Below are 24,073 nucleotides of genomic sequence, written 5' to 3'. Positions count from 1 at the left end.
TCCGCGGAGGCTCCATGGAGGGTCTCGCATTGTCCACGCCCCTTACCCTGCCGTCCCGCCCACTCAGCCTCGGAGGCGTAACTCCACGGCCTCGAAGTCGCAAGAAGCCTGCTCAGCCAGCACTGAGTCGGCGCAGTCCCAGCCCGTCCCCTTCGTGGCCTCTGGGCGCTTATCGCCTAGCTGGGCTGCGTCGTGCAAGGGCTCGTCCTGCTCAGATGTGGGGCGGCTGGATGATCCTGCTGCCTCAACCTGGCGTCTTCCTGCGCAAAGTGTTTGAGTGGTTGAAGCCTCAAGCTCCACCAATTTCAAGCGGCGTGACCTTGCGCCGGTTTTAACACCTTTGGGCCTCACTCTCCTCGTCTTCCACTGTAGTGGACGTGGCTAGTCCGGGCCACTTGTCAGCGAGCCCCCTCGCCCGGGTCTGGACGCTCCAGGCAGGGCCTGTGCGCTGGAGGCTGTGCCTGGCACCGGGCTGGCATCCCCGCCCCTCGTCCACCTCCACCCAGCATCGTCAGCATGGAGAAGAAAACCCAGTTCAATGACTCATTCCATCGTTGAGAAAAAAATTACCGGGAATCCCCAACTCTACTTTTTATAAACTAAAAATCTACCAAAAACAAACAAACAAACAAAAAAACCCGACTGCTGACTACTCTGCTGGGCTCTTGGAGGCCGGGAACGGGGGATTCCCGCATTAGAGAACTAATACTGTCAAGAAAGGCGGCGGGCTGAGGAGGGTCTGCCGGGTCTGCAAAGCAGGGAAGAATTCAAGATAGCAGTCCAGGTGGTTTTGAAAATATGTTTATTAAAGCTTCGGACAGTGAAACAAAGGAAGGGCTTAGGACAGAAGAAGCAAGATCACAGTAACAGGAGTGAGCCAAGGCAGGACTGCTTTGGGCTCACTGAAAAGTTAGGCAGGAGGAGGGCCCTGGGGCTTAGGAGAAAAAGTAAAATTACACAAGCCTGAAGAAAGGGGGACACGGGTGTGTTCAAGAGGAGCGCAAACTAGCTGCCTTTGTCCAGAGGTTTTTATCGTTTTTTCTGCAGGTGGGAATTTTAGGGGAGGTCTCACTCAGAATATTCATCATCTTTCCAGGTGTGTCCTTTCATATGCTGATACATCAAAATGAGCCCATAAAGGGGTTTGGGATCATTCTCTGGTCAGCTTCCCCTCTAGCTTGGATTTGTCTGTCTCTAACTGGAATTTTTTTGGTTATTTATTATCCTGACTCATTCCTTCTTCCTTTGGCTGGCTCTAATGACACTCACTGGGTCTCTTATCTTTCTCCCTGACTAGGGTAATTTAAGCTACCCACTCTGGTTGGGGAGGAGAGATGTAAACCATCTGCTCTTAAATGTCTTTGTTTAGGGAGTATAGGGTCTTGTGATTTATTAGCTGGCTGTTAATTGCTTGGCCATTTGTTGAACTATTTTGTCTCCCTTCTCATTCCACTTGTCAGGGAATTTCCTAGCTTTTCACTAACCTGCCTCAGCATCATGCCTTCCTCCTCTCAGAGGGAGGGGCTCTGCACTGCCAAAAATTGGGAAGGGGCTGTGCTGTACAGTAAAATGTAAAAGTGGGTAGAATTGGGGGGGGGGGGGACCAGAAGGTTGAAAGCTCTGCCTGTGGCTTGTCCCGAAATGCAGAGTGCTTGAGAGGCTCCTGGCAGGAAGGGCTGCTAGCCTCTATGAATTTGGGCCCAGTTAACCACGAGAAGTCCGTTTCGACAAATCTATTTCTTCTTGAGGTTCACAGAGGGGACTGGGTGGCGAGTGGTACTGAGTTTTCAGTCTGGGCCCACCTTTCACCTGTGCCCCTGCCCTCAGTCCCCCATCTGTGGAGGGTGCCACATGAAGCCTGGGGTCTGTGGGGGGATTTATGCTGTGGTCATCTGAGTGACCACAAGGCCCCTCTACCCAGGCTTTCTCCAGGCACCTGGTGGCTCTGTGTCCTGGGTGGGCTAGTGGGTGGGCAGAGCTGCACCAGGAGCCTGACAGATCAGGGTTTGGAAGTTGCTTAGCAGACTTGCTTGGCTGCTGGAGCACAAAGGACCCTTCAGGCAACCCTGGTCTGACCTGAACCAGCTCCCCCACTCCAGCAGCACTGCTCCCCCTGTGTGGACACAGGCAATGGGTCACTAGGCATGGAGACTCCTCGCCACCTCTGAGTCACCAGGGAGGGTCTGCTCTGGAGGGAAAAGTTCTGACCAGCTAGCTCTCCAAGGCTGGGTGTTGTGGGCACCCCTCAGGAGGTGTGTGCAGGAATGGGGAGGGAGGGCTGACATGCAGATGGGTATGCAGTTGGGGTACATGTCCCTTGTGTGTGTGGACTCGGTGGGGCCACGTGCACGCACATGTTGGGTGTCCACCATGGGCCTTCACTCCAAAGCCACTATCCAGCTGCTCCACCTGGCCTCCCAAGCCTCTGAAACTGTTGCTGAACTCAAAGGGTTCACTGCTTGGGGTGTTCCAACCAAGAATGAGATCTGGCCCTGGCCAGTTTGGCTTAGTGGTTAGAGCGTTGGCCCATGGCCCAAAGAGACCCGGGTTCAGTTCCCACTAAGGGCACATACCTCGGTTGCAGTTTGTCCCCGGCCCTGATCGGGGTCATATGGGAGGCAGCCACTCGGTGTGTCCCTTTCACGTCGATGCCTCTCCCCCTCCCCCGCAACTCTATCTGAACAAAAATGGAAAAAGGTCCTCGGGTGAGGATTAAAAAAAAAAAAAGAATGAGATCTGGCCATCCTTAGTTTTATTTACTTGTAGCAAGTAAAAGAGACAGGGGATTCACATCCAAAGCTGTCTCTTTGAAGGGAGGCTTAGCCATTGCTTCCATACACTATTTGGTTAATTACCTGTTGATTTCTTCTTTGCAGTTGACTAAATTTATGGTTGGATTCTGGTCAAGTTCATGTGGTTACAGTGTCTGCAAAATACTCTGCTACACTTTAACATTTAGCAAGAATAACATTTAGTAAGGACCACCCAGACCTTGAGACCCTTGTCCTATGTAACAAAGCTAGCTGAAGGCACCTCGGTGACTGGAGCACACTGGTCTGGGAGTCCTTAGTTCTCCAGTGTTGGGCAGGCGCAGGTGACTGTGGTGTGTGTTCAAGAGCTGTGGATCCCCATCTTGATCCCCTCCTACCTGATTCCCTGAGCTTCCAGCCAGGAGATGATGGTCAAGGGCAGCTGTTATTGTGGTGCCTTGTTAAAACTGTTGGGTCTTGCCCTGACCAGTTTGGCTCAGCATTGAGCATTGGCCTGCGGACCAGAGAGTCCCAGGTTCGGTTCCCGCTAAGGGCACATACCACACAAAAAAACAAAACAAAACAAAACAAAAAAACCCACAAAACTGTTGGGTTTCTATTTCTATTAAAAATACCTAATAGAATTTGGGTTAAAATTTGCTGTGATGAGAGAAAAAGAAGTGAAAGGAACATTGAGTGCGAGGCTTGAGCTGATTCATGCTATGTACTGTTGTACAAATGTGCAATTGGTTTTGCAGCGTGTACTGTGGGTGTTTATGATGTTAGAACTCTCCCTTGATGTGCAGGTGTTCACTGTATAAATGACACCTTGCTGGCCGAGTAGATTTTCCTGAAATAAGATCAGTGAACACACAGCACTGAATCCCTTGGGCAAGCAGAGAACACTTACTATCTTTCACAAACTAAAGGATTTGTATGTTCCTGGTGCAAAAGATGCAACTCCTGCAAAAGTGTGCCCATTTATCTTGCAGAAAATAGGCCACACACCACGGGGCTTTGCCCTACATTTTCCAAACAGATTAACACCATTGGACCTTTCAGTCTCCTTCTGGAGGTTGACACGGTCACTATTCTCTTTGGAAAAAAAGATAGGGGAGACCCTGCAAGCTGACTGGCCAGGTACAGAATATAAAACTTCAGGTGGTGGACCTGGTAGCTAAAGTGTTTGGTGACGAGGGGCACGTGGTCCTTGACTGTTGTACCAGAAACCTCTGATGAGTTGTACCAGTGGCCAGTTAGAGGTAAAGAAGGAGGGAACCCCTAAACCTGACGAAAACATTCCATAGTTGCTGCTCATCCTCCTGCACCATGGGAAAGGTAAAACTGCTTCTCTCCAACTGGTATGAAACTCTCCTGGGGCTCAGGGGCATTGGTACCACTGAGATGCGCTGAGGTCTGCACTTAGAGGCAGCAGGAAGGGAGGGGGCGGAGGGAAGGGAGGGATGGCTTGGCTCCCCTGGACAGCACACAAGGGAATCTGCAAGTCCGCTGGATGACAAGAAGTGGACCTCACTCAGTCGTCTAATGATTACCCTATTCCCCACGCCTGCCTGGCCATGACCACTGTGCCAGTGACGTGGGCGTGGAAGAGGAATTAGCAAAGACCACCTGGGGCTCATCACAAATGGTCTTTATACCCACAGTGACACAGGGGCCCACCCAGAAGCATTTCTGTCATCTCATAAGTGTCCGTGGACAGTGGTAGGGAAATATCTGTCTTTCCAGGGCCAGTGTAGCCAGGCCTGGGCTTACAATGGAAACATGAGTGCCTAGAAGAGAGGCGGTCACTGGGTTAGTATGCTTGGGCTGTCATAGCACAGTACCATAGACTCTGCTATTATAACAATAGAAACTTATTTGTTCACAGTCCTGGAGGCTGTAAGTGTGAGATCAAGGTGCCAGCAGGGTTGTTGTCTCCTGGGGCCTCTCTCCTTGGCCTGTAGACAACCACCTTCTTGCTGTGTCCTCATGGGGCCTTCCCTCTGTGGGTGTCTGTGTCCTCTTCTTATAAGGACACCAGCCATATTGAATTAGGGTCCATCCTCATGATTCATTTTAATGTCATGATGTTTTTAGAGGTCCTATCTCCAAACACAGTCATGCTGGGTTGCTGTAGTTTTCTATCGACCTTGATCATGGTTGTACTGAGAGATGTCCTAACAGATCTGTAATCTAGACACACTGTTCCTTACCTCCACTGTTGAGCAGCAGTCCAACTTCCCATTGGTAGTCAGGGTCAGGCACACCAGCCAGCACCGTAACTCCTTTTGCTGATGGATTCAGGGGCACGAGGAGCCCAGACGGCCAAGTGGCAGTCTTAACGTCCAGAATAGAATCATTGCAGTCGCTCCTGGTGGAAGGCTTTCTCCTTCTGTAAGTAAGACCTTCAGGCCAGCAGAGCATAAAGTTGTGAGAACTGGAATTAAAAGTTTGTTACTGGGTTACTAGGGTAACGGGAGTGGTGCCGCTTCTCTCCCACCCTTGATATCTGGATCCCTGAAGCGGGGCTATCGAAAAAACAGCTCCACATATCGGACACTGATTCAGAGCGTAGACAGCCTTCTGGAGGTATTGCCACCATGCTGGTGCTGTAGCTGAGCCACAAGAGGCCATTCTGCTGCTCCATCAAGCCGGTTGGTGGGGGACCTGGTAAGACCAGACAATTCCATGAGCACGGCTCCATCGCTGCACTTCCTTTGATGTGAAGTGAGTTTCTCGATTAAAAACAATGTGTGTGGAATAACATGGCGGTAAACAGGCATCCTGTACGTCCATGGATGGTCGTTTTGGTAGTAGCATTGTGTACAGGGAAGGTGACTATATCTGGAGTAAGTATGTGTTCCGGTAAGAACAAAACGCTGCCCTGTCCAGGTTGCAAGGGTTCCGATGTAATCAACCTGCCACCAGGTAGCTAACTGGCTGATCGCCCTGGGGAATGATGCCCTACTGGGGGCTCAGTGCTCGTCTCAGCTGCTGGCGGATTAGGCACTCCGTGGTGGGTGCAGCCAGGTCAGCCTTGGAGTGGAAATCCATGTTGTTGAGCCCATGCAGAGCCTCCATCCCTGCCAGCACAGCCACTTGGTTCATGAGCCCACTGGGTGATGACGGGGCGGCTGGGAAAGAGGCTCACTGGAATCCACCCCTCCTCTCCTGAGGTCACCCTTTGGTGAGCATTCACATGGGACACAGATGTTTTCATATTTGTTTGTTGCCATTTAGAAAGGTCTGTCCACACACCCGTTGCCCCAAATTTCTTTGTCATCGGTTTTCCAATCATGTTCCTTCCAAGTCTCTGAGCAAACCATCGGCCACAGCCCACGAATCAGTACATAATCACACACCTGGCCAGTTCTCCGTCTAAGGACAACTAGGGCACTGCTTGAAATCTGCCCACTGGGAGGAGTGCGCCTCCCTGCTCTCCTCCGGGGTGTCCAGGGGCCGTAGGGCTGCAGCGGCCCACTGTGGGATGGCGCCTGCACAGCGTGCGGGACCGTCTGCGAGCCAGGCCCAGTCCTCTCTTCCTCTGTCGCTGACTGCAGGGAGCTCCCCGTGAGGCCCGAGGCAGGCTGGGAGAGAGAAGGCCATGTAGCAGGAAGGGATCATGGGCATCTGGGCTACTTCTTCATGTAACTCACTTGTGTCATCAGGGCCTGATCATTCATATATATATATATATGAATATATGAATATATGAATATATATATATATATATATATATATATATATCACTTCCCTTTCATGACGGAGGGATTCTGTGTGCACCCAATGTTAAGGCTTGGTGGGTCAGATGACACCCATTTCATGATGGGCAGCTCAGGTCGCACAGTAACTTGCTGCTGGTGGTTAAGTGTTTAGCGTCTACTAAGGCCCAGTAAGCAGGCTGAGAGCAATTTTTAAGAGGACAGTAGTTTATCTGCAGGTGATGGCAGGCCACACCCCAAAGCCCTGAAGACCTGCACTGCATTCACCTGCAGGGGCTGCCGAAGGCTCCAATGGGCATCTCTCTGTGCCACTGCCCCTTATGCACACAGTCTGGCAGGAATTGGGGGTGAGCACACCTTAAGTGACAGTCACTGTACTTCCTGAGGATCTTTAGGTGACCACCAGCCCCAGGGCTTTGCCTGCTTGTCCTGGTCCAGCCCATGCATGACCACCCTCCTGCAGGGCAGCTGCCCTCTTCCCCAGAGCCCGTCGCTTCCCTTCAAAAGAACTCCTTCTGGATACTCTTGGGGGACAGCCACCCATGGAGTTCCAGTCCGGGTCAGTGGGTGCTGTAGGCTTTCTGAAGCAGGGTGACTGGGCTGGACTGGCTCCAGGTGTGTGGGGCATGCTGGGTCTGGGGAGGAGGGCAGTACTTAATGCCACTATACATAGTAAGCTTAAAAATGGTTAAAAAACAAAAATTTGCCCTGGCCAGTTTGGCTCAGCAGTTGAGTGTCGGCCTGCGGACCAGAGAGTTCTGGGTTCGGTTCCCACTAGGGGCACGTACCACCAAAAAAAAAAAAATTATGTGATATGTATTTTACCACATTTTTTAAAGAAAAATAACTTGGTAGCATGTAGAAAAAAAATCTTAATGGCTTATAGTGTAAAATTATTAGGTAAAAAAAAAAGGAATGAATTGCTGAATTGCCGAGACAGGATAACACATAAATGAGACAAAAGGCGCCATATAGTATGATTTCATTTTCATGAAATATCCGCAGTAGGCAAATCCGGGGACAGAAAACACACACACACACACACACACACACACACACACACACACATTGGTTGGCAGGGCCTGGAGAGAAAGCAGAATGGACAGAGACTGTTTAATGAGAGGGAGTTTCTTTACAAGGTGATAAAAATGTTCTGGAATTGCATAGTGATGTTTATTGTATGCTTTGTCCATAGACTATAAATCACTGAATTGTTTACTTTTTCAAGGGTGAATTTTATGGTGGATGGATTATATCTCAATTTTTAAAACTGTGTGATTTGTAAAGAGTACATGGGGAACAGGCATGATTATCTGAGTGCTTCATTTGGGTCCATCACTACCAACCTCCCTGGAGGTGAAGGAATACCACCCAGATAAGGATAAGCACTATTTATTTGGAGTTTGCTCTAAATAGCAGGGGGGTCAGCACCGCCACTTGCATTTGGGAGTCAAAGGCAGAGGGAGGAGTGGAAAAGCTTTCTGGTGGTAAAAAAGGAAGGCGGGTCTTGATTGGAGGCTCAGGCTGCTAGAAGAGGGCCATCCCACCTGAGTGGTGAGGGGTTGCAAATCTGGCTTTCTCTGGTTTGGTCCTAAGAGAGAAGCAGAACAAAATGGAGGGAAAGGGTCAGGCACTGATGAAGTCCTAACTGTTTGGGGCGAGTTGCTACAGAGGTTGTGGTCTGGCTTTCCAGATTGGTTGCTGCAGCTGGTGGGTTAGGGGGACTCACCCGTTGGAGCAAGCAAGCTCCCCGGCTCCACAATGGATTTAGAACATTCTGTGGACTGCATGAAAAGTTATGAAATCTTGCTTTTGTGACAACATGGATGAACCTTGAGGGCATTATGCTGAGTGAAATAAGTCAGACAGAAAAAGATAAGTACTGTGTGGTCTTATATGTGGAATCTAGAAATAAAACAGAACAAAACCTGAGCTCATGGGCTTAGAGAACAAATTGGTGATTGAGGTGGGGGTAGATGAAATGAATGAAGGGGGAAAAAGGTACACATTTCTGAGTAAGTCATGGGGATAGCATTGTGACTATAGCTGATAGTAGTGTATTGCATATTTGAAAGTAGATCTTGAAAATTTTCGTTTTAGGAAAAAATTGTTGTAATTAAGTCTATTGTGGTGATCATTTTGCAAAATATACAAACCATTATATTATACATATGAAACTAATATAATGTTACATCAATTATATATCAATATTTATAAAAGGAAATTCCATGGACAGAAATCCATCTTAGTTATTTTCTTTCTTTCTTTTTTAACTTATTTTAATTGTTGAATGCATTACAGATCATCCTAGTTATTTTCAATTAGACAGTCTTCCTGGAGAAACTTTATTCAGTGTTTTTGTAACAACTGCCATTAACTAGAAATAACTGTAATAATTACAATAATGATGAATAATAGCAATGTCAATAATAACCATATTATTACTATAAATTCTAGGGTTTGTATTCTTATCCTGGCCTCCGACCCATCATCTGGTGGACCTTCCGGGGAACTATAAAAGCGGTGGCAGATAATGCCCCAAACTCCGCGTGAATGTCTTCGGGAAGGGTGGGAGCCCGGGCCCAGCTCCGGCCCCTTCCCAGCCTCCTCAAGGCAGCCTAATGCCAATCCCCAACTGTGAATGGGGACTTTGAAAAATTTCCGAGGTGTGTCCAACGACTGGGCCCCGGAAGGGGCTTTCGCATGCTGCTCGATCCTCACTCGCCACGCCAGTGAGCCGCGGAGGAGCCGCTCCAGCAGGCAGGGCCGCCACCTGACCGACTCCGCCCGGCAGATAGCCCCCGGGCTCTGTCGCGGACCCTGGGACGGATCGGATCCCACTTCCACTTCGACCCGAGCTAGCGGAGAAAGCTACATAAAGTGGCCACCAGGTGGCGCGCAGCACCGCGGCGCGGACCGCACTGGGACGAGTTTGGGTCCCCGGCAGGTGAGAGCCCACCACCTCGCCCTTTGGGACTGGCCTCGACGGGTCACGCCTCAGGGAGAGAGGAGGAAGACAAGAGGTCAGGGAAGTCCCCTGCCGGCCACCTTGTATCGGCCATCCTGCCAGGCCACAGCTCCGGGGAGGGGACTTTGAAATATTTGGGGAAGTTCCGACCACCAGGTACCATACAGACCGGTACTCGGGATGGGCACTCGACTCGGATTTTCCCGAGCTGGTTCCCACCTCCAGAGGGCGACTCGGAGAGATTGGGAGTCCAGTCCTCCGGAGACGCCCTCCTGGACCATCCCGCGGGCAGGAGCGGGTCTTGTCTCTGGAGTGGGACCTGGAAAAACTCGGAGGCGCCTCCGACGACCGGACCACGTACAGGACGGCGACCGGGCACGGGAACCCTTTCCCGTTCCCCCGCGGCGGCCCCGGTCGGTCCCGCGGGGTAAGGGCCCGGCGGGTGCTGGTCGACCCGCCTGGGCAGCCCCATAGCCTAGCCCGGGAGAGCGGCAATGGAAACCCTCTCGTGTCCCTGCACGTTTAATCTCGGGGAATAGATGACGCGCCGACGCCCCGGCACTACCGGGACGATCCCGCTAGTGCCTCCGGCCTCCTGGAATCCGCCTCGGGCCGGTGGCCACATCCCGTCCTTTGCAGATTTCACTGGAGCTCCGGAGGGAAGACATTACACCAAAGTGGACGCCAGATGGCGCCCGACAATAGGCACGAAGGGCAACGGGACAGATCCGCTCGCGGCGGTCGAGGGCACACTGCGGCGGGTCGGACCACGGATCTCTCAGCCCACCTACCACAGCGTCTCTTCGCCCCGGGCGTGTGGCATGGGGTGTTCGCCTCGAAGCTGCCGGCCGGCAGGACACGACCCCGGCAGCAGAAGGGAAACATGAAAATGTTTTTAGGAGGCTGCTGGGAAGGGAACAGACTTCCCCCGCCATGCGACTCCCAGGCCGGCGCTGGCCATTTCTGGCCCCTGGAGAGGACTTGGAATTTCCCCGAGACGCCTGCGGACCAGGAGCCCGTCCGGGCTCCCAGGGCTGCTCCCCTGCTCCAGGGTGGATTTCGCAGTTCTTCAGGGACTCTGCTCAGCGAGGCCCCAAAACTGAAACTTGGAAAGTACTCGTAGAAACATGGATGGATCATTTTTATTTATGATTTCAGAAGGAGGCCTTTCTCAAGCACAAAATAAAGCTCAAGCCATAAAGGAAATGACTGATAAACTTGACCAAATTTTAAACAGAATTTATCTTTGTATACACCACGAGCAAAGTCTAATGGCAACAAATGGGGAACATTTGTGCAAATACACATGTAAAATGATGATCTATTTCAGCATTACTTATTATAAAACTGGGGAAAATAATAGTTAAGAGGGACCAGGTTAAATAAATGCCAGTACATCGGTACAATGCAACACTATGAATTGGTTCATTTTTACTTTTACTTTGAAAATAAAATAGATCTATAGGTACTGACATGGAAAGGTGTTGATGATGGACTGTTAAATGAAAAAAGCAAGTTGTAGAACTTCTTTTTAAAAATAAAAATATGCACTTTTCTTTAAAAAAAAAAAAAAACTTATGTGGACAGGCAAAGGAATTAGAATAGCAGTTTTGCAAAACCAGAATAAAACCACCCCTATTTTACCAGTTGCCAAGAATTCTGTGTGACATTACCAGAGGGAAAGACAGGTTGATCAATGGAACAGAACAGAGACCCAAACAAAGATGCCCAATAGATTTTTAGCAGATGTACAAAGCAATTTGTAGGAGGAATGATGGTCTTTCCATCAAATGGGAATAGGGCATTCAGACATTTACAGGCAAACAAAACAAAAGACCCTTGACGTAAACAACTATACCTCACACCTCATAAACATTAACTCCAGCCCTGGCCGGTTTGGCTCAGCGGTTGGAGCGTCGGCCTGTGGACCAGAGTCCTGGGTTCAGTTCCCGCTAGGGGCACATACCAAAAACAACAACAACAAAAAACTCTAAATGAATCACACACTTACATGTAAAATATAAAACATTAGAAAAAATTCTAATTTTTTAGAATTAGAATTTTTAGAATTAGGGATCTAGGGTGAGGCAATGAGATTTTTAGACTTGACATAAAAAATGTGATCTATAAAAAGAAATGAATAAATTAGAATTTATTAAAATTATAACCCAGGTTCTGTGAAAGTTGAAATGACAAAGTGTACACTGGAGGGAAATATTTGCAAACCACATATCCAACTAAGGGGTAGTATCCAAATGTATAAAACCCCTCAAAATGCAACAGTGAAAACAAACAATTTGATTACAAAATAGGTAAAGGACATGAACAGGCATCTCATTGAAGGGGATAGCCAGGCCAGTGTGGCTCAGTGGCTGAGTGTCGACCCATGCACCAGGAGGTCTCCAGTTCGATTCCCTGGTCAGGGCACATGCCCAGGTTGTGGGCCAAATCCCCAGTGGGGGGCATGCAGGAGGTGGCCAATCAATGTTCTCTATCATCAATGTTTCTATTTCTCTCTCCCTCTCTCCCTAAAATCAATAAAGAAAAAAAATAATTTAAAAAAGGAGGATATACAGATGACAAAGAAACAGATGAAAAAATTAAAATCATAGTGAGTCTGACACATACATCAGAACACCTTAAAATAAACATAAGAACAGTTCCCAATGCTGGTGAGGATGTGGAGAAACCAGTCACTGGCGCTGCTGTCCAGGGGCCGGCAGGGCTATCAGGAGGTCCTGGCTTTGCCCTGGCAGCAACCATTCCCGGAGATTGGACATGCTGGCCCGTGGTGAAGAGACTGCTGCCACCCTCCCGGTGAAAGTGGTGGGGCTAACTGTCTGGGTCGACCAGCACGCTCTGGTGCTCCTCTGCTCACGGGTACCAATGGGACCATAGTGGAGGAATGGGAGAAAATGCCCTGTGCCCACATGCCATCCTGCCAGTTGGATCTCCCACCCAATCTTTCTGAGTTCTGCTCAGGAGGTAAGGCTCGTCCGAGATGGGCCGGGAGGGTGTGACAGGGTCCCATCACTGTCACGGGGTACTTTTGTAGGAACATTTTTCCGCCAAATATTTCCATGTCCTCTTATTCGGAGCCAGGGACCATAGTGGGACGGCCCAGGGAAAAGTCACAGATAAAGCCTCCCGGCCTCCTCATCTTTTTTACGCATGGAGACCACACGACCTGGGCCACAGGGCGCCTGGCAGTACACCTCACGGGTCCGGGACGCAGATCCTTTCCGGTGGTGCTGCTACACCTGGGTCGCTTTTAGTTTTTCTCTTGACTCCAGGAGAAGCGTTCAAGGGACAGGATCCAGTCCTGGTGACCCAGGCAGAGTTCCTTGAGGACATCAGCGAGGGCGGGGTCGTCCCGGTGGCGACCGGGCTCCGATGCAGAGCGACGTAGGGGGAGATCCAGATGCTATCTCGTGGCGGAGCAGCTGCGGCCCCTCTGGGTCGCCCAGCTCACGCAGGTCCCCGCACCACCGACCCGTACTGTCTGCGTAAAACGCGTAGGGCCCGTGGGACCTGATCATTGGAAACAACCCCCAGACATTTTTTCAAGTCCCCATTTGGAGCCTGGGGCCAGCATGGGCTGTCCAGTGAGGGACAGGAGAGGGGTCCCGGGGTCCCAGCCTGACGGCATTCCTCCAGAGGTCTGTCGCAGAGGCACTTCCGGGGACTTTTCCAAGCCCGCTCTGAGGACGTTGACAATCTTTGCGACCCTTTGGACACCCTCGTCCTAAGAGCTTCCTGGAACTGCACAGGCCTTCTCGTTCTCCGTTTGGTTTTTCTGGGCCCGTTTTTTAAAACAAGCCTACAAGGGACCTAATTTTAGCATAACCCTCATTTCAAAATAAATGTGTTTGAACTTTTATCTACATCTGCTGTCTAGGGAAAAATGCAGAAAAGAAGGAAGGGCGAGGAATCGGTCTTCCCACTTTGCTCAGTGAGGTTGCTGTTCCAGGGGCCCTCCCTGGGTCCCTGGCGGGAAGTAGATGTTTGTATGGTTTTCTTGACTGATCATAAATATATATTTTTTAATGCTCACCCGAGGGTATTTTTCCATTTATCTTCAGATATAGTGGGAGGAAGAGAGGGAGGAAGAGAGATCGATTGGTTGCCTCCCGCAGGACCACAACCAGGCCAGGACCAAAGGCAACCAAGGCACATGCCCTTGGCTGGAACTGAACCCAGACTCTTCGTTCTGGGGGGCCCACGCTCTAACCGCTGAGCCAAACCGGCCAGGGCTAAAATACTTTTTAAATACTTTTTTGAGCAGTGTTATGTTTATAGTAAAATTGAGTGGGAATTATGGAGAGTCCTCCTATTTCAGCAATCCTTCTTCCCAGCCCCACCCCCTGTCCCTGGCTATTAACATCTTGGACTTGTGTGGTCAGATTGTTGGAACAGATGAGATGGTACTGATATATTTTTACCTAAAGTCCATAGTTTACATTAGGTAGGGTTCCTTGTATGTGTTGTGTATCCTATGGGTTTTGAAAAATGTATAATGTCAGATCTCCACCATTACAGGATCACGCGACAGAGTTTTATTGCTCTAAACATCCCGCATGCGTACCTGCTCATCCCTCCCTCCCCATGAACTTCACCCTGGCAACCACAGACCAGGAAAAAGGTCCATAGTTTGACTTTTCCAGAATGTCATTTAGTTGGAATCACACCACGTGTCTTCCATGGTGTGGAGGTACCACAGCTTGTTTATCTGTTCACCTCTTGAAGTACATCTTGGTGTGATTTAAAATTCCTTTTTAGCCCTGGCCGGTTTGGCTCAGCGGTTAGAGCGTCAGCCTGCGGTCTGGAGAGACCCGGGTTCGGTTCCCGCTAAGGGCATGTACTTCGGTTGCAGTTTGTCCCCGGCCCTGGTTGGTCGTGCGGTGGCAGCCACTTGATGTGTCCCTTCACATCGATGTTTCTGTCTCTCTCTCCCTTCCTCTCTATCCCTCCCACTCTATCTGTACAAAAAAATGGAAAAATATCCTCGGGTGAGGATAAAAAAAATAAAATAAAATAAAATAAAATTCCTTTTTAATTACATAATGGAAACATGCATATATTCATCTGGAGAAAAGTGAAAGGATACAGATAAGCTTAATTTCATTGGTCCTATTCCATGCCCTCCAGCTTCGCCACACTCTCCACACCCATCCTTCTAGACCTTCCCTATGCATGTGTAGACATTCATGTACAGAGTGCATTCGCTAGCTACTGCTGCATAACAAATTACCTCAAACTTCGTGGCTTAAGCAACATTTATCTGACCATTTTGGAGTGTTAGGAATTTGGGAGTGGTTTAGTTAGATGGATCTGGCTCAGTTTCTCATGAGGCTGCAGTGAAGATGTCAGCCAGGACACCAGTCAACTGAAAGTTTCCATCACTTCCAAGGAGGTTAGCCCACAGTACTGGCCAGAGGATGCTGGTCGTTCCAGAGGGCTGCTGCGGTGTTCTCACCACGTGGCAGGGAGCTTTCCCAAAGAAAGCGACGGAGGCGAGAGCAAGGGGAATCCTCAGGATCTTTGTGACCTAGCCTCTCAGAAATCATTCGTTGTCACTTCCGCAATCTCTTACTGGTTGCACAGGTCACGGGAAGGGCGTGCATGCCAGGAGATGGGGATCACTGGGGACTGTTTTGGAGGCTGACTACCATCAAGAGCAATTCATAATGATGGAATGAGAAATTTAAAAAATTAGCCCTGGCCAGTTTGGCTCAGCAGTTAGAGCGTCGGCCTGCGGTCTGGAGAGAACCGGGTTCGGTTCCCGCTAAGGGCATGTACTTCGGTTACAGTTTGTCCCCGGCCCTGGTTGGTTGTGCGGGTGGCAGCCACTCGATGTGTCCCTTCATGTCGATGTTTCTCTCTCTCTCCCTTCCTCTTTCTCCCTCCCACTCTATCTGTACAAAAACTGGAAAAATATCCTTGGGTGAGGATAAAAAAAAAAAAAAAAATTAATGTGTAGTAGTGTGAGGGCTTAATTTTGTACAAACGAATATATTAATGTTTGGACATGGGAATATTGCTGGAATAAGTTAACTTTGACATTTGTTACTGTCCCATATGTGATGCAAAGCATCTGCTTTTGGAAAAGTGGCTCGAAACCATTTTTTCCTTTAAAAAAATATTCCACATAACCACACGCTGATTTATTTTAGGCTTGGGCTCATACATCTTAACTGAGGGCATCTGTTTATTTGCAAATAGATGTATACAATGCATGAGGTCAAAGTTGAGGCTCTACTCAGAAATTCAACGTCCAACAGCATCCCCCGGGAGCAGAGTAAAGGTAAACACGTGCAAGGTTCCTGCAGCAGCTCGGCCAGAAGCATCTATTTCAGGAGACACCACTTGCAGACCCAGCGCACAGGACGCAGGGCTCATGAGTGCTCTTTAGCCAGTGACCCGCTGACTCCTCACCCACACAGTGCCCGAGAGCTGGCTGTTTACTGTCCCGCTGTCACAGTGCAGTGACTGTTGATCACAACAGAGTGCAAGCTAGAGAAGACAACGGAGATCATCCGGAAGAACACTCACACCTGCTGGTGTCTGCTGATGTCATAGTGTAAGTGCTGCGTGACCTCTGGGCTTTGGTCTTCAGTGCTGTAGCCCTTTCCAGCCTTTTCCAGAATCCACTATGATGTCTGCACTGCCCATCTCAAGAGCTTAGGCCCTGTGGACACTATTTAATCACATGGGAAAGGGGACCTTGGGAAAGAAAGTGGAGAGAGGGAACGCTAGGGGAAAGAAAACAGCTCAGTTCACACATGTCTAATGAGTCCTTGCTATGTGAGAAGCTTTATATTTCCCATCGCATGCATCATTGTCAGGCATGCCATATGTTTTATGTATTAGTCCGTATATTGTTTCTCTTCCACTCAGACATCAGAATGTAAGCTCCCTGAAGGCAGGGGTTTGTGTCTGTTTTGTTAACTGCTCTGTCTCCAGCATCCAGAGAGTGTCTGGCACATAATAGCAGGTATGCAGTAAATATGTGTTGAATTAATGAATTAATTATTGTAACCCATGGAAACAATAGTCAACGATTACTAGGTACTATGCAAAGCAATTTGCATGGATTTTCCTCTTTAAGTAGGTATCGACACTTCCATTTTACAGACGAGGCAATGCAGGTCAGGGAGGTGACATAACTTGTCTCCCAGTCTTTAGTTCAGATCAAGCCTCCTATACCTCACTCTGGGAAAGTGACAAAGATCACTGAGTCACACTTCCTGTTCTCCAAGCGGAGATATGATCACTGGAGACAAGATGTGAAAACAAGTCAGAACCGCCCAGGGCAGTAAGTGGTAGGAAGTATGCCAGGGAAGCAGGCGATCAGTGCTCTGGGTTTGCAAATAAAAATGGGGCAGGTAGAAGATAATCACTAAGATATTAACTAACAAGCCTAGCAATCGACGGGTGGTGAGGTTATGAATGTAGATACCTTCGATTTCTCCTTTACCTTCATTTTCTAATTTCCCATGGTGAACAAGTATTGCTTTTGGGATAAGGAAAGAATTATCTTAATAAAATTTTCCTTAAAATTGAACAACACGGTATTTAAGGCAAGTCTGCCTCTCTTCCTCCCGGCCATCCATCCCATTTCCTCTCCCCCAAGCAAACTCGATTACTAGTTTCTTGGGTGACTTCTCATTGACACGTGCACAGGCAGGCACATGAAAAACCATTTTAAAAAAATGTTCAAAACTGCATTAAGTTGAATCTTAACCTAAGAAATTAGAAAGAGTTGGCTGATGAGGAAGAAATTGTTTCTGAGTTTTGTTTTGTCTTTTTAATCACCCAAGTATAGAGTGGGAGGGAGGGAGAGAAAGAGAGCTAGAGAGACAGAGAGAAACATCATGTGAGAGAGACATATCGACTGGTTGCCTCCCCCATGACCTCAACCAGGATGAACCACAACTGAGGTATATGTGCCCTTGACCAGAATCGAACCCGTGACTCTCTGGTCTGTGGGCTGAGGCTCTCCCGCTGAGCCAAAGGGCTCTCAGGTTACTCTTTAAGCACCTCTGACAAACAGGGCCAAGACTAGGCTGAAGAGAGCGAGGAAGCATCAGAAAGCCAAGCACCCAAGATAAATATTTTACTAAATCTTGTAACAATGAAAATAATGCAAGAAATCTGCAGAGAACAAAATACAAACATTTAAAATAAAGATAGGACCAGTAAAATAAAAGGGGGAAGGTAGATCCTGGTTATATGAGGCCTAAAATTTATAAAATAGCAGGGGGCTTCTTTAAGAGAAAAAAATACAAAATTATGAGTACAAAATTGAGAAAATGAATAGTCATTTTCTCACTTAGAATGAGAAAATAAGAAAGTAACAACTTGCAAGGTTGACATACACCTCAAACATCACAAAATCCAGAAATCATAGTTTTTTGATTAATTGCCCGAAATGCCCCCATGATCCATTTTTCCATGTAATTTTGTAGGAACATTTAGAAAAACCTCCATCAAGTTTCTTTAATATATCACCTATAAAAGGTGTATTTGTTGTTTTCAGGTTTCTTATAGGTTTATGGTTGCACACAGAGGAATCTTATAAATTGTTTCACAGGATTACTATTAAAATTGTTCTTGTCCTCATGGGCCTCTCCAGCAAGCATCTCACAAATAGCAACTGACTATTACAGGGCCTATGCAAGAGGACAAGAGAGAACATGCTGGCAAGAACATGCTAGCCACAGGCCATTTGCAGCCTCATCGCTATGCTTAGATATGCATGCAAGTGACTGCAAACCACCTTAGCATTTCTGAGGCACAGTTAGATGTTGGACTAGCATGGAAATGTCTTCCGGGTGCTGCTGTGACCCACTGTGCCAGCTCAGCCAGCAGTGTGACAGTCAGGTACGAGGCTGGAGTCCACAGCTGTCTATGATTGTAGCCTATGGTGCTGTGACAGGCAGTTTCCACAGGGCTCCCAAGGTCCCCACCCCTGTTACTCAGTCCCTGTGCAATCTCCTCCCCCTTGGGCAGGACCTGGCATCCTTCCTGCCCTAAAGTGATGAGTCGTTAATTCTGTGATTAGGTTGCAAAAGAGCCTGTGGCTAGCATGTTCCTCCACATTTTCTGCCACAGTACCTGCTGCTGCTACTAGCCAGCCACTCACAGCTGATCCGGAGTCAGCCTGGGCACTCTGCCCCTCCCCCACCTCCATGTAGGCCCATAAAAGTGTCATGTTGGTTTCAGTCCTACACAGCTCTCAAGTCTCATCACCCACTCTCCACGCAGGCATGATCACCTTCCACTTGAACAACTGCAGTAGCCTCCTACTGGGTCTCCTCCCCGCTAGTGCCTTGGTCTATTTGGGTAATTTGCCCCTTTTGTATCAAGTTTTTTTCCCCCTTTATTGAGTGGGATGAGTTCCTTATATATTTTGGATATCAATCCCTTATCAGGTTTATGGCATGCAATTTTTTCCCATTTCATAGATCCCCTTTTCATTTTATTGATTGTTTCCTGTGCTTCGTGACCTGGTTTTTTATTTTTATTTTATTTATTTTCTTTCTTATGTTTTTGGGGGTTTTTTTGTTTTGTTTTACGACCTGGTTTTTGATTGCTCGTTGTCACGAGCATTTCCTACAATATTTTCTCGCACAAAAGCACTGATCCTAATGCCAGGCTTTCTTTTCCTGCTTAGATTTCTTTCACTGCTGTTTCTTCCTAAGATGCCGCCTCCCCTGGAAAGTTTTCTTTTACCACACTCTCCAGCAGCGCCATGTCTACCTACATTGTTCTCCTTCCCTAGGGGTGTGTGCAGAATTAAGAGCTCACTGTATAAGGGAAACGTGGCTTCGGAGCACGGGGGTTCTTTTTAGTGATTTCTTTTTCAAGTCTATAATGCATTTATATGGTTCAAAATTCGAAAGGTCCACAAAAGGGTGTGTGGTGGAAAGTATGGTACTTCCCTGTCCTCTAACCACCCAGCTTTTCTCCCAGGAGGCAGCCAGTACTGTCAGTTACTATTCGTGCTGTCAGTGATATTCTCCATATATAGTAACATCCATATAGATTATCCCACTGATTTTACACAAATGGTAGCATTCGTTATGCCTTTGTGTACTGTTTTGTTTATTTAAAATTTATTGATTTTTAGAGAGAGAGGAAGGGAGAAGGAGAGAAACATCCACGTGAGAGAGAAACATCAACAGGCTGCCTGCTGCACGCCCCCTACTGGGGACTGAGCTTGCAACCCAGGCATGTGCCTTAACCAGGAATAGAACCGGTGACCTTTTGGTGCATGGGACAATGCTCAATCAATTGATCCACATGGGCCAGGGCTCCAGTTTTCTTTTTTTAGTTATCTTGCAACTGATCTACCTTTCCAGAAACCTTTTTTCAGTTCTCTCCATTCCCCAAAGCATCTAGACTCTTCCTTTCCAAGGAGCATTCAACGGATCGAGACTTTTGCTAGCATTACAGAAACTAAAGTTTCATACAATCCTGAGCATAAAGAAAAACAGGAAGACCAAGACTTCAAAATACTCGCTGCTTTTGCCTTTTTTATATCCTTGTAAGAAACATTGAAATAAGAACCTACAAGGTACCAGGCCCCGCACCTGGCACTGGGGATGCAGCACTGAACTATGCAGATGTGGTCCCAGTTCTCACAGAGCATCCAGCCCAACAAGTAAATGTGGACACAAAACAGATCATCTCACCACAAGTTAGTGGAGCTCACCACTTCTGATGGACAAGAAAAACCAGTGCGAGTGGCCAGAAGCCGCAGATGTGTGGGGGAGGTGGGAAGTGAAGGACCAGGGAAGCGGAATTCTGTCAGGAGCCGGCGGCCTCGGAGGATGTGTCTGCAGGCCCATGAGCTGCCCTGAGTTCTGGAGCGAGCGCTGCAGGAAAATCGGACAGAAACTCCGCGCACGAGCAACCACCCCTCCTCTGCAGAGGAGCTATGTCTTCAGACTTTGGGGCAAGAGGGAGGAGAGGGCCGGGGCGGGGAGGGTTTGCTGGAAGAGGAGTGGGGGCCAGTGAGATGACAGGCTCCTGAGCACAAGGGAATGTCACAGGAGCTGGAATTGTGGAAGCAAACAAAAACTCTATTTTAATGAATTATCTGTGGACGCCCTAGAACTAGCAGTCTTGGAGTGCAGCGCCCTTAGCCATGGTGAAGGCCTCTCGGGATATTTCTGGCAGATGATCACTCGGCTTTGCTGAGATGTTCTAGCCATGGTCACGTGGAGGAGGGCCCATCTCCAGGTCCTCAGGTTACAAATATCATGGATCTTACAAAAATACTTCTATAAGACTCTCTGAAGTGGGCGTCAATCACCTGGAAAACGCACAAATCCTTTAAAAGGTTGCAAAGGTGTCCCTGGCCGGTTTGACTCAGCGGTTAGAGCGTTGGCCTGCAGAACAACGGGCTGAGGGTTTGATTCTGGTCAAGGGCACGTACCTGGGTTGTGGTTCGTCCCTGGCCCTCGTCAGGGTCAGGAGGCAACCAGTCAATGTGTCCTTCTCACTTCGATGTTTCTCTCTCTCTCCCTCCCACTCTATTGGAAGATAAATAGAAAAATATCCTCAGGTAAGGATTAAAAAAATGTTGCAAAGAAGTAAAACAATAATTGCTCTTATTTTACATTTGATCTTAGCCAAAAGGCTGAGAAGTGATTTATAATTGCTCTTACCTTGCAAACTATAAGGCCTGGTGGATTGGGTCTATACTTAAAAGGTTCACAATATCCTTCTTGCCCTCTAGAAATTAACTTTGGGGAGAGATGAATCTACCAATCACATTGTTACCAGAGAACCAGTATTTTATTTTATTATTATTATTTTTTCTTTATTGATTCTAGAGAGAGGAAATGAGAGGGAGAGAGAGACAGAAACATTGATGAGAGAGAACATTGCCTGGCTGCCTCCTGCATGCCCCCCACTGGGGATTTGGCCCACAACCTGGGCATGTGCCCTGACCAGGGAATCGGACTGGTGACCTCCTGGTGCATGGGTCGACGCTCAACCACTGAGCCACACTGGTCTGACCAGAGGACCAATATTTTAAATACTTATATTTGTTTTACAAAAAGTTGTATAAATTTTAATTACAATAGTTATATAATTCTTAATGTAATAAAAAAAAAAAGGCTAGGTCAATACAAGAACAGAGACTCACTCACAAGAGAACTTGACACTGAATCAAGCAGTTCACTTAAGCAGCCACCAGGTTGTGCTGGTGACTCAGTCACATTGTTTACACACACACACACACACACACACACACACACACACCCCCAGCAAAGTGAGTTTTGCTTAAGATTATATTTTGTAACTTTCTTAGGCCCCTAAAATGTAGAGCCATGGATTTTATATAACTCCTTATATAAAATTTTCAACTCGTTATTAAAATAAACTTTTTATAAAGGTATTTTTGACAGCAAAATTTAAATGAAACATATATTCAATCTGCAAAACTTACTGGGCACTTACTACTCTGTGTCATGAAGAAAGACATGGCAATCACCATATAAATAATATGCACAAGTACAAACGAATTATTTCAGTATAATAAATCACTAGAATGTGAGTACAAGTATGGTTCATTGTTTTGTTTACTGCTCTATCCCCAACACCTGGAATGTAGCAGGAGCACAATAAATAGTTATGGAGTAAATGAAAGACTTGACAAGTTAATAATGATATAATATATGTTTATAGAAAGTCTTATGAACATAATTTTTTATGTTCTCTTGTTTTATTTCTAAAATATTTTTTTATTTTTCAATTACAGTTGACATACAACATTATATTAATTTCAGGTGTACAACACAGTAATTAGACATTTGTGTATCTTATGATCACCCAGATAAATCTAGTACCCATCTGATACCATATATATTTATTGCAATATTATTCATTATGTTCCCTAGGCTATAATATAATCCCCACAACTATTTTGTAACTACCAGTTTGTAATTCTTAATTCCTTTCCCCTTTTCACCCATTTCTCCAATGCCCCTCTCCCATATGGCAACCATCAAAATATTCTCTGTATCTGTGAGTTTGTTTCTGTTTTGCTTATTTGTTTGTTTTTTAGATTACACAATAAGTAAAATCACATGGTACTTGTCTTTCTCTGTCTGATTTCACTCAGCACCGTACCCTCTATGTCCATCCATGTTGTTGCAGAGGCAAGATTCCACTCTTCATATGGCTGAGTCATCCTCCATGGTATATATGCACCACTTCTTGGTCTATTCATGGACACTTAGGTTGCTGCCATGTATGGGGTATTGTAAATAATGCTGCAATGAACACAGAGAGGCACATATTTTCCCAAATTAGTGTTTTGGGTTTCTTCAGTTAAATATCTAGCAGTGACATTGCTGGGTCCTTCTTTGTCTCTTTGTTACAGCCTTTGCTTTAAAGTCTATTTTGTCTGATATAAGTATTGCTGCTCCACTTTTTTTCCTGTTTGCATTTTTATGAAATATCTTTTTCCATCCCTTTATTTTTAGTTTGTGTGTGTCTTTTGATCTGAAGTGAGTCTCTTACAGGCAGCATATGTAAGATTCATGTTTTCTGGTCCTGTTAGCCACCCTATATCTTTCTTTAGGGGTAACTTGCTTTATTGCTTATGTTGCATATTCAAATTAATACAACAATCCCTCCTTTTTAAAAGAATATTTTTTATTTATTGATTTTAGGGAGAGAGAAAGGGAGAGGGAGAGAGAGATAGAAATATCAATGAGATAGAATATCAATTGGCCGCCTCCTGCATCCCCCCAACTGGGGATCGGGCCCACAAACTAGGCATGTGCCCTGACTGGGAATCAAACCGGTGACCTCTTGGTGCATGGGTGCATGGGTTGACTCAACCACTGAGCCACACTGGCCGGGCAACCCCACCCCCTTTTTTAAAAAAGTAAGGCAAATTCTGTATTATTTTAAAATTCCTATTGGCTAATAAAAATATTTCAACTATAACGTTGGAGCTATTTAGAAAAACACATGATGAATGTTTTACATACAGAATACCTGAAACATTATATTTTACTTCATGGTACAATTAAATGGCCCCAAATTAAATGCCTGTATCTATATAACAAAATGAGTAGTATTACAACTGCAAAAATGTTAATCAGCTTATCCACATGTGTACACTTGCTTGGGTCCCCAAATACTAATTATACAAAATCTAAAGGAAGAATAGTGTCAACTGCAGAGGTTAGAAATTTAGCGTTTTCAGTCTTTTTTCCATAAGTCACTTTACTATTTGTAAAAGGCCAGTGTTGTATGATGTTGAAGACCATGGAGAGATACTGTTGTATGACACATGGATCCAACCATCCTGATCTGTGTGGTAGTGTCTGAATATATCTGCCAACCTCTTCAAGACGATGCAGTCCTGAATGAAGTCAACGAAAGCAATGCCCCAGTCCTTGTCTGTCAAACTTTCAAATGAGGGTGTTGTGAAACTGGTCAGAGAACCAGTAGCCTACGAGTGCTTGCTTAAGCTTGTTCTTGTCAATTATCCTTGAGTTGTCCCTGTCTTAGGTGTGGAAGACATTCTGCCAGTGCGTGATATACTTCTAGACCCCTGTGAACTTGCTGAAGTTCATACCAGCCTCGTTCTGGTGATCAGACAT

At 46.9% G+C, this 24,073-nt stretch overlaps 1 pseudogene; it reads right to left on the bottom strand.

The window, feature by feature from the left end:
* Nucleotides 1-63: 63 nt before the first annotated feature.
* LOC118640341 lies at nucleotides 64-24,073 on the bottom strand (annotated as a pseudogene).

This window comes from Molossus molossus, unplaced genomic scaffold (assembly GCF_014108415.1).
Source record: "Molossus molossus isolate mMolMol1 unplaced genomic scaffold, mMolMol1.p scaffold_m16_p_22, whole genome shotgun sequence".
NCBI classification, from domain to species: domain Eukaryota; kingdom Metazoa; phylum Chordata; class Mammalia; order Chiroptera; family Molossidae; genus Molossus; species Molossus molossus.
Note: the sequence above shows the minus strand (reverse complement) of the source record. Positions and strands in the feature narration are given on the sequence as shown.